The sequence below is a fragment of the Hermetia illucens genome, chromosome 6 (assembly GCF_905115235.1).
Source record: "Hermetia illucens chromosome 6, iHerIll2.2.curated.20191125, whole genome shotgun sequence".
NCBI lineage: Eukaryota > Metazoa > Arthropoda > Insecta > Diptera > Stratiomyidae > Hermetia > Hermetia illucens.
The window spans coordinates 63,793,162-63,807,884 of record NC_051854.1 but is presented as its reverse complement, the minus strand read 5'-3'; positions in this window follow the sequence as shown (position 1 = coordinate 63,807,884).

Sequence of the window (14,723 nt, the reverse complement as noted above, 5' to 3'; positions counted from 1 at the left end):
TACCCTTTATTGTTCCAAATTAACCACAGACTCTCAACACAATTATGTGATATAATGGAACTGAGCTCCCTGTTCTCTGGTTCGCGATTCTGACCAATGCTCCAACGCAGACAGACAAGAGCCGCGGCTATCATAATAAGTCTCACTTAAGCAGCTTGCGACTTCATCTAAATGCCCATTGTTGGAAATAATTTTTGCAAACAGTTTTCTGGGTGCTCCCGCTCGCGACTCAAACCTCATATACTTAATTATCGATTTGAAGACAATCTCGTAGTCTATAACTCGGAATTGATAGCTTAGTTTTTCTTGGAATTGGTGATTAGAGTCACTACTCTCTTTTTATCTGCTAGTTTCAGTTCAACCATTCATTCATAACTGTACGTCTTAGGTATACTTCTTCTGAATGTTCCCTCTTCTGGCATGCAAAGTTTAAACACTCCATCATATATCACGTACCAGAAAATAGGTCACACGAAACTCCTAACTAGTAATATAGGACTTCGTAACTTCGTCTGATTTGTAGCACTAACTAACTATTTGTAGCACAGAAATCTTCAAAATGAAATTATTCATCGAAGCTAAATACCCTGGAATACTCAATTAATTTAAAGTGTCATTAATATAACCCTGGTTCGCTAAACTAAACGATTTTTTTATGTTCACAGTAATCAAACCTCTTATCTTCTGACATTTTCTTGGCACCTAGACGGAGTGACGTGCACGTCCCAAGCCTTTCATTTCCTTTTCCACTACTACCAAAATATCACTCGCCAGACCATCTTCTTCTCTAAGAAGGCACTGACATATGTTCGACTGACATTCGAACCTTACTACATTATTGAGAAGATGATCATGTTCATAGGATTGTTCAGTCACATGCCTAACTCTGCGAAGACTTCAAACTAAATTTGTTCTAGCGTTTGTCAATTGATTCATGTCTATCGTCCAAAAATAAACTATTCAAATTCTCCTTCGATTGTGCCATTGGTATTTATTATATTTTTTTCCTCTACACAACGGTATGACCCGTTCTTCTTTATAACTCCACGCATTTTTCATCTTTCCTTTCGGGAGTGGAGGTGTCCAAGAGAAACTGGGCACGAAGCGTAACAGCATGTGGGATTTCACCCATTAAAACCACCACTAAGTTAAATGATTGTTGGGTGATAGTCCTAATTGGTCGGAAACGGACAAAGGGACAACCACACTACCTAAGAAAGTTGGAAAAATCGACAGTGAAGGTTCGCCCAAAAACACTGAATCTTCACCGGAATATTCCGTCGATGCCCACTTGCTTGCCATTATGCTACCCAAGGCAGTACGGACTTCGGTGGGTGATGTTCTTTCCAAATGACTATGTAAACGTACAAAAGAATCAAACTTACACTAATGTAAACTGAAATCTAACATCTAACAAAAACTAAGTCTTATAACGGTAAATTACAGTTTTGAAGAAGAGACACTGGGGGCTCTGCTCGAAATATGAAACTCACTCCTATCAGCTCTTCAAAACCTCCATGAGTCTAGCTGCTCAACGTTCCGCTTTAATTAACTCCGACTTAAAATCCAACATCGACTGTAGCAGTAACAAAAACTGCCTCAGATTTGTATAAGTCGTATACCCCGAATCACCTAATTACAAAAACAAATTCCCATTCGTCCCAGCCAGAAACAAACATTGATACTGCATACAACATTATGCAACATGAACAAGTCTGTGATAAGTGAAGGCAAAGGTCAATGATCATTTCGCAATATTAGAAATAGCTATGTTAATATTTGAAATATTTAAATGGAAAAAAGTTTCAGAGTTTTGGAAAAAAATATTACGGATTAGGAAATTGGAAGGAGTATATTGGAGATCTAATAAGTGCTAAAGAGAAGAGAGAGAGAGAAAAAGACGAAAGGCAAATCCATTTTCTCGTCAACTTGTCATGGGGCGAGGCAAACGATATGTTGCCCATGGCAAAAAGCCAAAAATGCTACAGATTGTTTGTAGTTGCATTTCGATGGATAAAACTGCAACTCCTCTAACTGCAATAAGATCTTAACCATTTACATAAATAGCCGTACTTTTCGACCGGCTCCATCATTTGCAAATGTATTGCATGCCATGTTGTTGCCTGCATTTCAGCTTTCTTCGCAGGCAAGCATCTCTCTAACTTCATTTTCTGGTGCTGCTGTCTGATCCAATGCTTCCTCCGAGTTCTTTCCTTCATTGCCGAATTTGAGACAGTGAAAGAAGGTGAACTGTCCACTTTAAAGCTATGAAAATATTTCCGGCCCTTGCAAACCCATAAGAAAGAAACCTGTATGAGACTATACTTAATATCCATATGGGTTTTAGCCCAGACCTTGGTGTGATGGGCCAGTGTCTGGATTGAATGGTCCTTTTTCGATCACTCTCATCATTGTTGCCCATTTCTCAGTGATTCCTTTCTTTCGACGTTTTTCGCATGGCATGAAGCAGCTTAATTTAAGTTCTTAGATTCTACAACACTTTTTAAGATTTTGTGTAAAACACACACTATTCCAGGCGACTCAATGTCTATTCGTCCGTCTATCCATCGCAGCTAATTTGCTCGGAAACGGTTGAGTCTACTGTGAGGAAGTTTTTTTGGAAGATGTGTCCTGTGAAACGCTGAAAGCTTTGCGCTGAATTTACAGGGGGAGTTCTCCATACATGTGAAAAGAGGAACTAATCGTTTTTCACAGAATGGGGAAATCAATCGAGCTTAATTAGTATTTTTACGTACCATAAAATATAATAGGTCCCGTTTCAGAACCTACCAAGCAGAAATCTGAAAAAGTCTTTTAACTAAGCCTCAAAAATCCCATTCCAAGCCGGGTCGACTATGGACATTGAGTCTCCTGTGCGACGATGTACCAACCGGTCTCAAAAAACAAAAACCGGCGAGCGTCAATCCGGCATCGTTCACAACAACTTCAAATTTCTGGAGGTGGAGTGCCTTTACCAGTACAAGATTCAGATTAATCAGCAGACCATGTGCTGGCAATTTAATAGATGATGTGAAATCAATAACGATTTTTCGAAAAAAAAATCACCTTCTCCGATGAAGTGAATTTTGATCTGAATGAGCTCGTCGGTAAACAAAACTATGGAATTCTGGGCTCAACAAATGCGTAGGCATCCATGAGAAAAAAACTACCTGGTACAGATTCTGATTAAATGGCTTGATCGAACCTTATTTTTTTTTAAATGAGAACAGAGATACAGTGCCTGTGAATGGCACTCGTTACAGGAACATATTAACGGAGTTCTAGTTACCCCAACCGGACGGTATGATTCTGGGCGAAATGTTGTTTCAACAGGAAAGTGCCACCAGCCCACCCTCCTATGAAACGACCGATTAATTACATGGAGCAAAAATTTCCAAATTGAATGATATCCCGAAATTCCAATGTTAAATCGCCATAAAGATCGCGCGAGTTAACTCCACACGAATAAACCATAAATAATTCCTAAGCTCAAAGTGAAAATCCAGTGCATCACCGACGAGACTGACCCACATTTGTGTCACCATGTCGGTAAGGAGATTCTTTTGGACCATTTGCCAAATATTTTATTCTGTACTTAATCGGAACGTATATCTCTTACAATGTAAGAGTCTTCTTTTTCTACCACAGATATAGACTAAGAGACTTCCGCGGCCACGAATTGGCAATTTTGCCTGCTTGGAACCGAATACTCCGAGGAATATGTGAGGAGTGGCAATATGCTCTTCTATGGTAACAGGTACGACTCCGTGTATGAACCAGCTATTGAGGTGTCAGCAGCATTGACTAGTGCTGCTCTCAAAAATAGGGAACAGGCTTTCCTTAATGGAGGTGGGAGAGCCGTAATGCTACTAAACTTTTCGTGTCAGAACCAAGCAAACACTGAATAGAGCTTCTTTACGATGATATGGATCCACGGAAAATTTTCTATGTGTGTTGCCTCGCCTATGGATGCATCAAACATCAGATTTTTAGTGCTAAAGTGATCCACCTGCAGCGGGTAATATCACATCCACTAACGGAAATCCTCGATACATAAATCCGGGATATTCCATTAAGAAAGGGAATTGAGTATAATGGGCCACTAGGGTCTAAAACTAAGCACTCAAAGGCTTTGCCTCTCCCCTACCTCATATACACATATACGCGCCCATCATAAGGCTCCAGAACCGTAGACAGTGACAGGACAGACTGCATTGGGGTAAAGTTTCGATTTGAGACGTTCCTTGAAGCAATTTCAAAAAAAAACAGTTCCCCATTGCATGAACCGATCATTCCATATCTAAACACGTTGCTCAAAATCAGCTTTTCTTTGAGATTTCGTCTACATAGAGCAGCATGTAGGACGCTGGACGTTTGACAGTGTTTCGATAGAGCTATTAACCCAGTGCAACAGTTGCTCTAACACTAAATGTTGCCACAAGGCATACGATCTTGTACCAGAAAAGCCATATAGAGATGTAGGTGCCCCGGAATTATTCTATGAATAACGGTGCAAGATGTATTGCGCCAGTATTTGAGCAGTTTTCGACAAACCAAACTTGAATCACGGTTATTTGAATGAATTCCAATCGAAAATAAAAGGACAGAAACGCGAAGGTTTGGCAGATGATTAAAAAAAAACATACGTCTAGGAAGATTCAGTTAGGAATTTTCCCGATTGATAATGTAATTACAACCGGCAGAAGCTAAAAACATTTTAAAAATAAGATAGAACGTCACTTTTCAAAATTTCACTCAACAGATCGCTAAGTTCTTTACGAGCCGACCCCGCTTGTGAACGGGACCAAGGCTGAAGAAAAAGAAGAAGATCGCTAAGTTCTTTTGAAAAATCTTTAGTTTGTCCTGAAACATCGTTATTTTCACTTCGTTAATTTCATTTGCTAAAGCGTTAATTTCATTTGTTGAACCGTTAATTGCATTTGTAAGAGCGTTAATTTCACTTATAAATGATATATAATATTTAGTGTAGGCAGTTACCAATTTTAACTTCCAAAATGGAACTTCAAAGATTTATACTTCCGTTTCTCCAAAAAAATCCTCTCAATATTTGTCAAAAATTTGGATACATTGGTCTATGGAAACAGTTTTAGTTTAATATATCTTCAGATTCTCGACAAGCACCTAATTGTGTCAATTTTAGGTCCTTAACGATAGAATACTGTGTACAACAAAGTGGCGCCCAACGTGGGCCTATTGATCGTTACTTTAAGTGTATCAGAATCTTTGGTTTGGTACGTGGACATAAGTAAATTAAATTTTAATTTTCAATTCAAAGAGTTCATTGATGGTAAATAGTGGATGCGAGATTACGGGAAAGTGGGTATGCTGATGAAGCTACGATTCCAGATTTTAGATATCAAAATTCATCTTTCAATTTATGAATATGCATGTACCAAAGTTTTAATATTCGTTGGTAGGTACGATACAAGTATGTAAATATCTTTTCCCGACGCTACCAGATTTTTTAATTTTTGAAGCAATCTTCGCAAAATCTTCCTTCACTCTTAACACCGGATGAGCACTTAAAGGAATATCTATGTATGTGGACATGAAACAAGTAAATGTATATTTTTATTAATTGGGGACGCTTTCTTATTCCCCATCATCAACGTAGTTAAAGTGGTAGCTGTGCAGAATAATTTTGCTCTTGGTATATTCTTCGCGTCATCATCGTTATGTTGATTTCGCGTCATTTTACTTTAGCTTGGGGCGATGTGCCCAATTAACGGCTTCCGCTTCATATGCATATTAAACTCGATGACCGTTTCGTTTCTTTGCAATGTCATATTGTTTCCTGTTACTTTCTTGTGTTGGTTTCTTTTCCAAAAGTTTGTAAGGCCCAAGATCTTCGCAACATTTTTGTTTCACTGGAAAGTTTACTGAAATTATCTTAATTTTGTAAGCAGACAACTCCGGATGTTGAAGATCATAAGTACTAAGACAATAGTTTGAATTTAAGATTTTTGAGAGAAGATGTCACTGTGGCTGGAAATTACTTGATAGGGATGATTCTAGAGAAAAAGAAAATGACCTTTACGATATGTAGCACTAATTATCATGGATCGTTGGTTAAGTAAACAGTCTATAATCATAGCACTGTCACCGTCGCAATTGTGTTACTTTTTCACCTCCTAACAACGATCAATAACGCTATTACCTATCCAATCGATATCAATTGAGTCAGTAAACAATTTACTTATGAGTAACCGTCGTCAAATCAGCAATCAACTCAGGCTACGCTTGACTCCAACCTGAACTAAATCCGTCGTGTTGATTCAAGACGTGAAGTCATGAGCCAGGCTTGCTACAACGAAGAAAGGAGGTAACGTTAACATGTATCTTTTTTCTTCATTTTATCTTTTTTGCTTGAATTCAAGTAGTCATTGCCGGAGCCAGCAGTCAGCCGCAAGCGTCTTAAGTGGTTGCCTACCGTGGGAACCGATTTTGTCGTGTGTTTCCCACACGATATGAACACCTGCCCCTTTTGTGTTGTAGCCGGAGCCAGAGTCGGAGCCAGCTCGAGCATGGCAGAAAGTCGCTACAAAAAACCGGCTTAAGATTGAATCAAATAAGAAATACCTTTAATTCCCAACCTTTATTCCGTGCCATTCCATTTCAGCACGGTATTATCTACTTGGTTGCACTGTTATTTACACACGTTACGAGGCTCAATCTTGCGTTTTATGTTTTGCGTTTTACTCACTTCACTACATAGTTCGTAGATGGATTGGGAATAATGAGCAAAGGTGAATTAACAGATGGACAGCTTGATTTGCTGCGAGTTAGCGGAAAATTATTTTCATACCAAGTTTCTGAAAACTCAGAAAGTTAGACTTTAATAAGCAAACACTGTTATACTAATTCGTAGATTGCCTAAGAAACAATAACGTTAGATGGGCCTTCAAAAACTTCGCTGTTTAGGGTGTACATATGCATGTATATAAATCGCATTAGTGGTACATACCCCGTGTTAAAGCTTAAACCCCTCTGCGCTCGTTCAGATATCTTAAGCTTTACATTATCGGCAAAATATGAGGCCTGATTTTGTACCTGTTTGGGAAATATCTAACTAGGATGCTGGGAGTCCTGAGTCTACATCCACTTGATGACAGACCGCACCTCTTGGAATGCAACTTACTTCCTCTCTTGTGGTCTACCGACTTCTTCCTATATTTGAGTTAAACACCCAAATTTTTAAAAAAGTTGACTGACGGTTTCGTCCAGGGCAGAGACAACTCATCAGACTGTCCTGAGGGCAGCGTGACCGAAACTGATGACAGGCGGTAATCGCCATATGTATGTATATATAATTGCAAGCGCAACATGAGTGCGAATTGATGAGTTGCCTCTGCCCTGGACGGAACCGTCAGCCAACTTTTTATCTAACTAGCTTTTCCCGAAACTCGGCACTTCTCTGATGTGAAGATTTTGTTTTTTTTTCTGTAAAAAATTTTCAGGCACTAAAATGTTGCAATTGCTCACTATTGTTTAACCAGAATACGCAAGTTCATAATAAATTACGAACAATACCGGATACAAAAAGTGAATATAAAACAAGTCGGAAGTTGGAAGCTTCAAGCAAGAAATGTTTTATTGACTCTTTATGTATGAATGTTTGGGTACACGATGGTTCCATTTTCTCCTATCTAGAGTCGAAAATCACAATCGATAACAGCTACGATAACGAAATCCTCGCACGGTTGTTGGCAGCCAACCGAGCCTATTTCAGCTTACAAAAACTGTTCGGCTCCAAACGTCTCACCATAGGGTCAAAGCTCTTACTGTACAAGACAATGATCTTGCCAGTCCTCGGAGACTTGGGTTCTTAGCAAGAAGAATTGCGAACTCTTGGCCGCGTTCGGGAGAAGAATCCTCCGAAGAATTTTTGGCCCCCTACATGAGGATGGACGATTCCGTAGTCTACATAACGACGAAATCTTTGAGCGATACCATACTGGTCGTGGATAAAATCCGGCTCAACAGATTGTGATGGGTGGATCACTTAATCGGTATGGATGAAAATGAACCAGCCCGAAAAGTCAATAAGGGCAATATCTATTGTACGGTGGCGTAGGCCAGGACACTAGACAACTTTTAGGAATATCGAATTGGTGGACTTCGGGGTTTCTGGAGTTCGTTATTAAGGCAGACCTAGACCGGATACCGATTGTTGCGCCGTTGATGATTATGGTAATGATGGTTCCATTTATATAAAGCTTGTAGTGTATATACCTCAAATATAATAATATTCCCGGTATCCAGTTCGATGTGGTAGTGACATTTTATCTCTTAGGGTGTAGTAATTTGACACTTAAGAGACAACTTTGACCTACTTTAACTTGTTTGATAATAATGAGATTTTCATCAAACTTTTCAATATGCTACTTCATATCAAAATCTACATTACTGCGGATTTACATGTCTAGGATGAACTTAAATGGGGTTTGCAGTAAATTTTCAAATATAATAATACACTATTATTTACTTCATTTGAGGGCATATTGCAACGGAGGTCTAGGTATGTGCATGGATCACCGTAATTTTTTTCAAATTTTTGGTTTAGCTAGCTTCGAAAAATGCATCCTTGAAATAATCGAACCCTTTCGATCCCCGCACACCTCCAGTAATCGGGTCCTTTTATGCTCTACATGGTTATATTCGATGAACGAAATTTGTACACCACTTTTAGACATCTGAGCATCAGTAGACGCCTAAAAGTAAAAAAGTCACATTTGCAGTCCCGAAAAACAACACAAAAATACCCAAGAAAGAAAACAGATCTCCAAGGGAGAACTTCGGTAAAAGAATTGTCGAAATCTAAGGGGAATGAAAATGGTGGATGTCATAATTCATTAGCAAAAAGACAAAGAAGAAACCAAAGGGGAAAATTCGCCCAGTGGAAATTGTGATCTCTTGCAAGGGGCATTTGTCCTATGCGGAGATATTGAAGAAGTTCCAAGCTGACCTCCACCTAAAAGATTCGATGGACCCAGAGGAATGATCTCATGTTTGAGCTGAAAAAATCTAGGTTGAGCAAAACTAATGGTGTGGGGAAAAAGGCCATAGTGCCAAGGAGTCCAATAGGAATCACAAATGCCTATTGTGCTAAGCAAACAAAGAACGGGATAACCGGCGTAACACCGGAAGTGGTAAATGAGCACCACCTACAGATCTGCTGTGGAAATTGCCATCATTAAGGGACTTTATAGAAAACATCATAATGGCGCATAGCCTACAAATTCGGCTGGTGGAGCGGCAATATAGGCATTAGGGCAATAAGCTAAACGATGTGCTATAATGCAAAAAGCCAGCCTCTTTGTGTGGGCAAAAATAAATGGGGTATATGTAGAGCTGGGGGTGCAGCGTATTAGTGGCTTTTGCGCAGTTTTATATAGTCCTAGTCAACGAAAGTAATGTAGACACCTTTCGGAAGGGAGGGTCGGCCTCAATCCTAGATCTGGTCTTCGTCAACGGGGGCTACATACACGGGGATCACCACACAATCCTCTTTGAACTATGGAGGAGCTGCAGGGCGGAAAACCATCATGCCAGTAAGTAGGATCGATAAGAGGCAAAAAGAAGCTATCTACGCAGGTCATGTGTTATCTTGTTAGAAATCATCTAGAGGTTATTTTCCCAGCAAAAGAAGGCCGCTGATAGCTTTCAGCGACCTGCCTTCAGGATTGTCTCATGTGATGCAGCATTCGTCATTTCGGGAATGATGCCGATTGACATCCTTGCAAATGAAATGACCAAGTTCTACAATCTGGAGTCACTCTCGCCTTTAACGCAGATGAAGAAATCCAAAAGGGAGAGATCTGTAAATAGATGGTAAAAGCGCTAGAAACGCTCGGGGAAGGATTGCTGGGAGGATCACCAATACCTGTACAGGTTTAAACTGGACACCCAATTGACAAACTGCGATGGGATTCGAAAGGACCCAGGGCTCATATTCTTCTACTGCCTGGGATTCGCGGATGAAAAGAGAGAGCTAGAGGAAACTCTACGAGAGGTACTAGCGCCAGAAAATTTAGTGCAGAGAATGTCAAAATGCGATCAACTCCATGATTCAGATCAAACTGGGAGAAGTAGACGAGACCACAAATGAAAGCAAGTTAGAGTGAACAAACTCTACCCCTTGATTAATACCTTATGGTGGTTCCATGGGGCAGAGGAGAGTCGGGGGTGGTTTTAATGGGTAAAAATCCCATACACTGGTGTACCCAAGGCAATGTCTTTTGAGGATTTCCACCTCCTAAAAATGATAGACAATGAATCGATTTTAATAAGGTTTTATTTTACATAAAACCTGGAAAATGAACATGAAAAACGAGGCTACTTTAGTCTTTGTTTTATTCTACGCATTAACTGAAATTTAAAAAGTAGAACTAAAACGATCCCCACGCAAGTGTTATCCACTTTCAACAATACTTAACTTCAATGATCGAACGGAGCCACTTTTGTTTTTCTGCCGCCTTTTAGTTAAATATTAGATGTAAGAGCTAGAATTAGCATTTTTTTAAGGCTTTGTGTAGTTTAGCTTCACAATTGCATATCCTTGTACCTACCGAAGCTCATCAACCACTAATCGCTGAACACAGCAGTAATCTCGAAAAGTCGTTAGGCGGCGATCATGTTCCATATTATATATTCTCGCTTCTAACCCCGCTGGTCATTAGCTCGCAACCTCTACAGTTCTCCCTCCTTAGGGATGACGTCCTTCAAGAACGACGAGCTGAAGAATAAACTCGCAGGTTAAACGGCGGTGCCATAAGGGCGAATAAATCACCACATCACCTCCTACTAGACACAGAAGTCGTCTGGCTATAAACGAGTACAGTCAACGTTGATGACTATGTGTTCGGAACCTCGGTAGAGGGGAAACATTACTTGACGCCTGACAATACAGTCCGGTGTATTGTAAAATTAAAAATTTTCTAACACTCGTCCCAAAAGGAACCTAGGATCTTACGCACAAATAGTGTTCTGTTACAGAGTTGGACATTTGAGTGTGGACGAACTTCTCGCATGTTTTCCCACAGGTTGTTACGGAACCCACAACGGCTCGTATTGTCGCTACTGTCTCGGAACCACCCACCGAGCAACCGAGGAGAAGTTCCGGATAGTAAGTCGGCGGACGATCTACCTAGGTTCTCCTTAACACTGTTTTCTTTGTTTTCACAGCGCAATTGAGACGCTTTTAGCAGCCGGCAGTCAGAAATCTAAGGCGGAGAGTCGCACATCCTGGATCATACAAATCGCCTCCAAATTATTCGAAGGATGTCATGGACTTTAGGGTGCAAATAATACTCATCATTATTGACGCGACAATCCAGTTAGATCTGATCCTTGAAGCCTGTTAGACCACTCCATTCAAGACCGTAATAATAGACTACAGGACCACGTAATCCTGCAGGAGGCAATGTTATGAGTATTGCAGTCCCCAGTGATTATTACCTTGGTTTGACTAAGGTACTGATTCACAGCTGAATTGACTAGTATCAAAATCCCTCTGCCAATTTGAACCCCTATGACAGTTTCGTATTCTAACCACTGAGCTATCTGGACACGGGGTGCGAATGACGATGAGAAACGTTGAAAACTTGCCTCCGTATGCTCTCAGGGATGACCGGGCCTCGATAGGAATGTATCGTACCAACTACTTGAGTCTTTGAAATTAATCCACGAGATAATGCATCTAGAGCGATGTTCATCTGTTCGGTCGAGTAAATGCTGGAAATTCTAGATGTATAGGAAGCGAGGAGCTCGTGATCGTACACGCTGTACTTCCGCTTGGCTTTAGGTATCTTTGGCTTACACTATGCAAGTTTCAATCAGCGACTGCTCCGACTGCCAGGTCGAACTCATCACTAACCAAGACCAAAGGTCGGTTTGGCTGATAGTAGACTAATAATGCGGTGCTAGCCATGCTTTCGCGACACTTGCCGAATGCTCGGATAATGGAGTGAGTCTAATTGATCGCCTCGTTGTTATGCTTCGACGGCCTGCACAATAGTTCAGTGCTCCGAGGAATCTGCGTAGCTTTTCGAACGTAACTAGCCATGGAAAATTACGTAGCGCTTTTACTCCGGTGGTATAACTCCGTCTTTGCTAAATGGTACAACCAGGGAACTCCACTTCTTGTTGTTTTGTCACATGAACATTATCAATAAAACTCGTACGAATCAAATAGTGTAATGACAGCTATTTTAAAGATGGAAGTTTCTGCAATCAGGATTTGGTGGGAAGCCCTCAATAGATCTATTTTGCAAAAAATCCGTTTAGCGGTTAGGCCTGCAACAAAGTTCGCAATATACTGCTATAGTTGGCACTCGGCTGCTAGCAGCCATCATTTTTAGGAACCAGCGGGTTCGAGCAAGGTCTCGCTGATCTTGAATTAAGGCTGGAGCTGTAACCCTAGGACTCAACAGGTTGATGTTAGCAGCTGTCGGTGGCAACTCTTAGGGTCCCAGAATTTAACCGTGTGATAAGAGTGTCGTATTAAGTCAAAACCTGACGATGGGTTAGAGTATAGTACTCCATGTCTAGAGATTATGGCAACTATTATGTATAATACAAAATAAACGATATTTAACTATGTCAAAAGCGCTATTTACTCACAACCCTTATATTTCAAATAATAACGTGTTGTAGGAGATACCTTCTCCAGATACATTATAATCTGTTCAGAATTAATCTAATTTACGTCATACAAAATCTTACTGATCTTAAGAATCTGCCATAGCATGTGACCAAGCATTCCATAGCTTCCAATTTTTCACATGAAACAATGTTGATTGCGGACTTCGTTCACGATCTTTAGTGTTGTGGCGCAGTGCGCAATGTCAAGAAAATATATTACAGCCGTAACGTATCTTACCTTAGACAGGTAACTACAAAGCGCCTTTCAAGTACATACGGCAAACAAACTCTACATGAGGCACGTGTGAAATTTATATTTGCGCTGATCACTTTGACTAGTCAACTCCGGGGTCGCGTTTGTAATTCGAAACCCATGTCCAAGCATGTCAAGAAAATGGATGAAATGAATGGAATATATTGGGAGCCAACATGCTGGAATATTTGCTATCCACAATCAAAGGTTTCATGTACGTTTGTCTGGTACAGTACAGTATGGCGTCCTTTGGATGTTACTGAGGGATAATTCTGAGAAGGTGCTTCTGTGCATCTTCTATGTCTTCAATCTTCTTCTCTACTTGAAAGCTATAGGAAAATAACAGAAGCTGTCTGGAATGTTAGATCCTCCTTTTGGAGAATTCCATGTAACTCATGTCATGTGTAAAACTTGTGACTTTTATTCGTACCGTACAAAATAATAGCAAGCAAACTACAGCGGGATTTAGTTGTAGTATAAAAAAGGAAGTCTTTGCTCGACTTTTTGATGTTATTGAGAGCTTCTTCATTTTAGAAGCTGACTTCAACGCGAAAATGAATTTTGGGAATCCAGGCTAAAAACATCCAGAGCTGGAGGGTTGGAAGCGAGACGATCACAAATATGCAATTCCCATTCCATTCCTACTTGACGTCATCGATTTCTAAGTTACTAAGGACATCGGACAAATACATCTACGTTGCCAATAATGAAAACATACAGCGGCAAGCTTGAAAACTATCATCGAACTGGTCGTAGCGAGCACCAGCCACAATATTCCCACCCGAGGCAGTCGACGTCATGGAAAAATAAAGAACAAGAGCCGACAAAAATGTCGGCTACCGAAAGCCAGCAAAGAAGCGTAGGTCCTGCTCAAAAGTCAGTTCCAAAAGACCGTCCATATTCTCAACAAGATTGCGAAGAATAATGAGATCGGCAGTGCTGACAAGCGGAATGAAAAGGACCTCGCTAAATATGTACCAAACGAATGATGAGGAATGCAACAACAGACGCAAAAAGAAGCAGAGTGTGCAAATGACTGGGAGGAAGTAAAGTTCAACGTTGTCCCATACTGCGAACGGATAAGGACAAACTCCTTTAATCTTTGCTTCTTCAAGGCGCCAGGATTCCTATGTAATAAATGGGGAGTGCGTGGTGGTTTTAGAGGAAGCCGACTGTGAAGTGTAGTTCGGAATTCATGAAACTGGACGACGACCTGGACCAAGTCAACGCCACCAACAAGCTATTGTATGAAATGAAGATCGACGGTTCGGCGAGGACTGACAATCACCTACGTAAGTAGGTCATCCTTAGCCTCCCGGAGGCAGACATGGACCTGGCATAAATATAGTAGCTATAAATCAGAGAAGGCGGAATCACCAGGGTACTCCAAAGTAAAGATTACAACTTATTCCGCACCACAATGAACATTGATCGGGACAGACCTCGCCAAACAGATCCTGTGCACCATTTTTCAATGACCTAACCGTTATCAAACTCGAACAGGCGAAAGCGGATAATATGTATATCGGTCACGATCGACCAGCTTTACCAGATCAAAGTTAAATACTTTCCAGTCTGAATCTTGCTACATAGGTCTCCTCCTTTTTCAGAGACCCCAGGGGAATCGACTGGAGGAAACTTGTTCAAGTTAAGTACAAACTCTCTGGTGCACGAAATGGTGACATTGACACAATAGACGCACTAGAGTTCAAGCTCTAGGCTCTGGAAAGGCATACAAATCACCTGCAAAGTCTCGTGATCTACGAAATACAATAAAAAGACATTACCAGGGTGATGAAATGAAGAT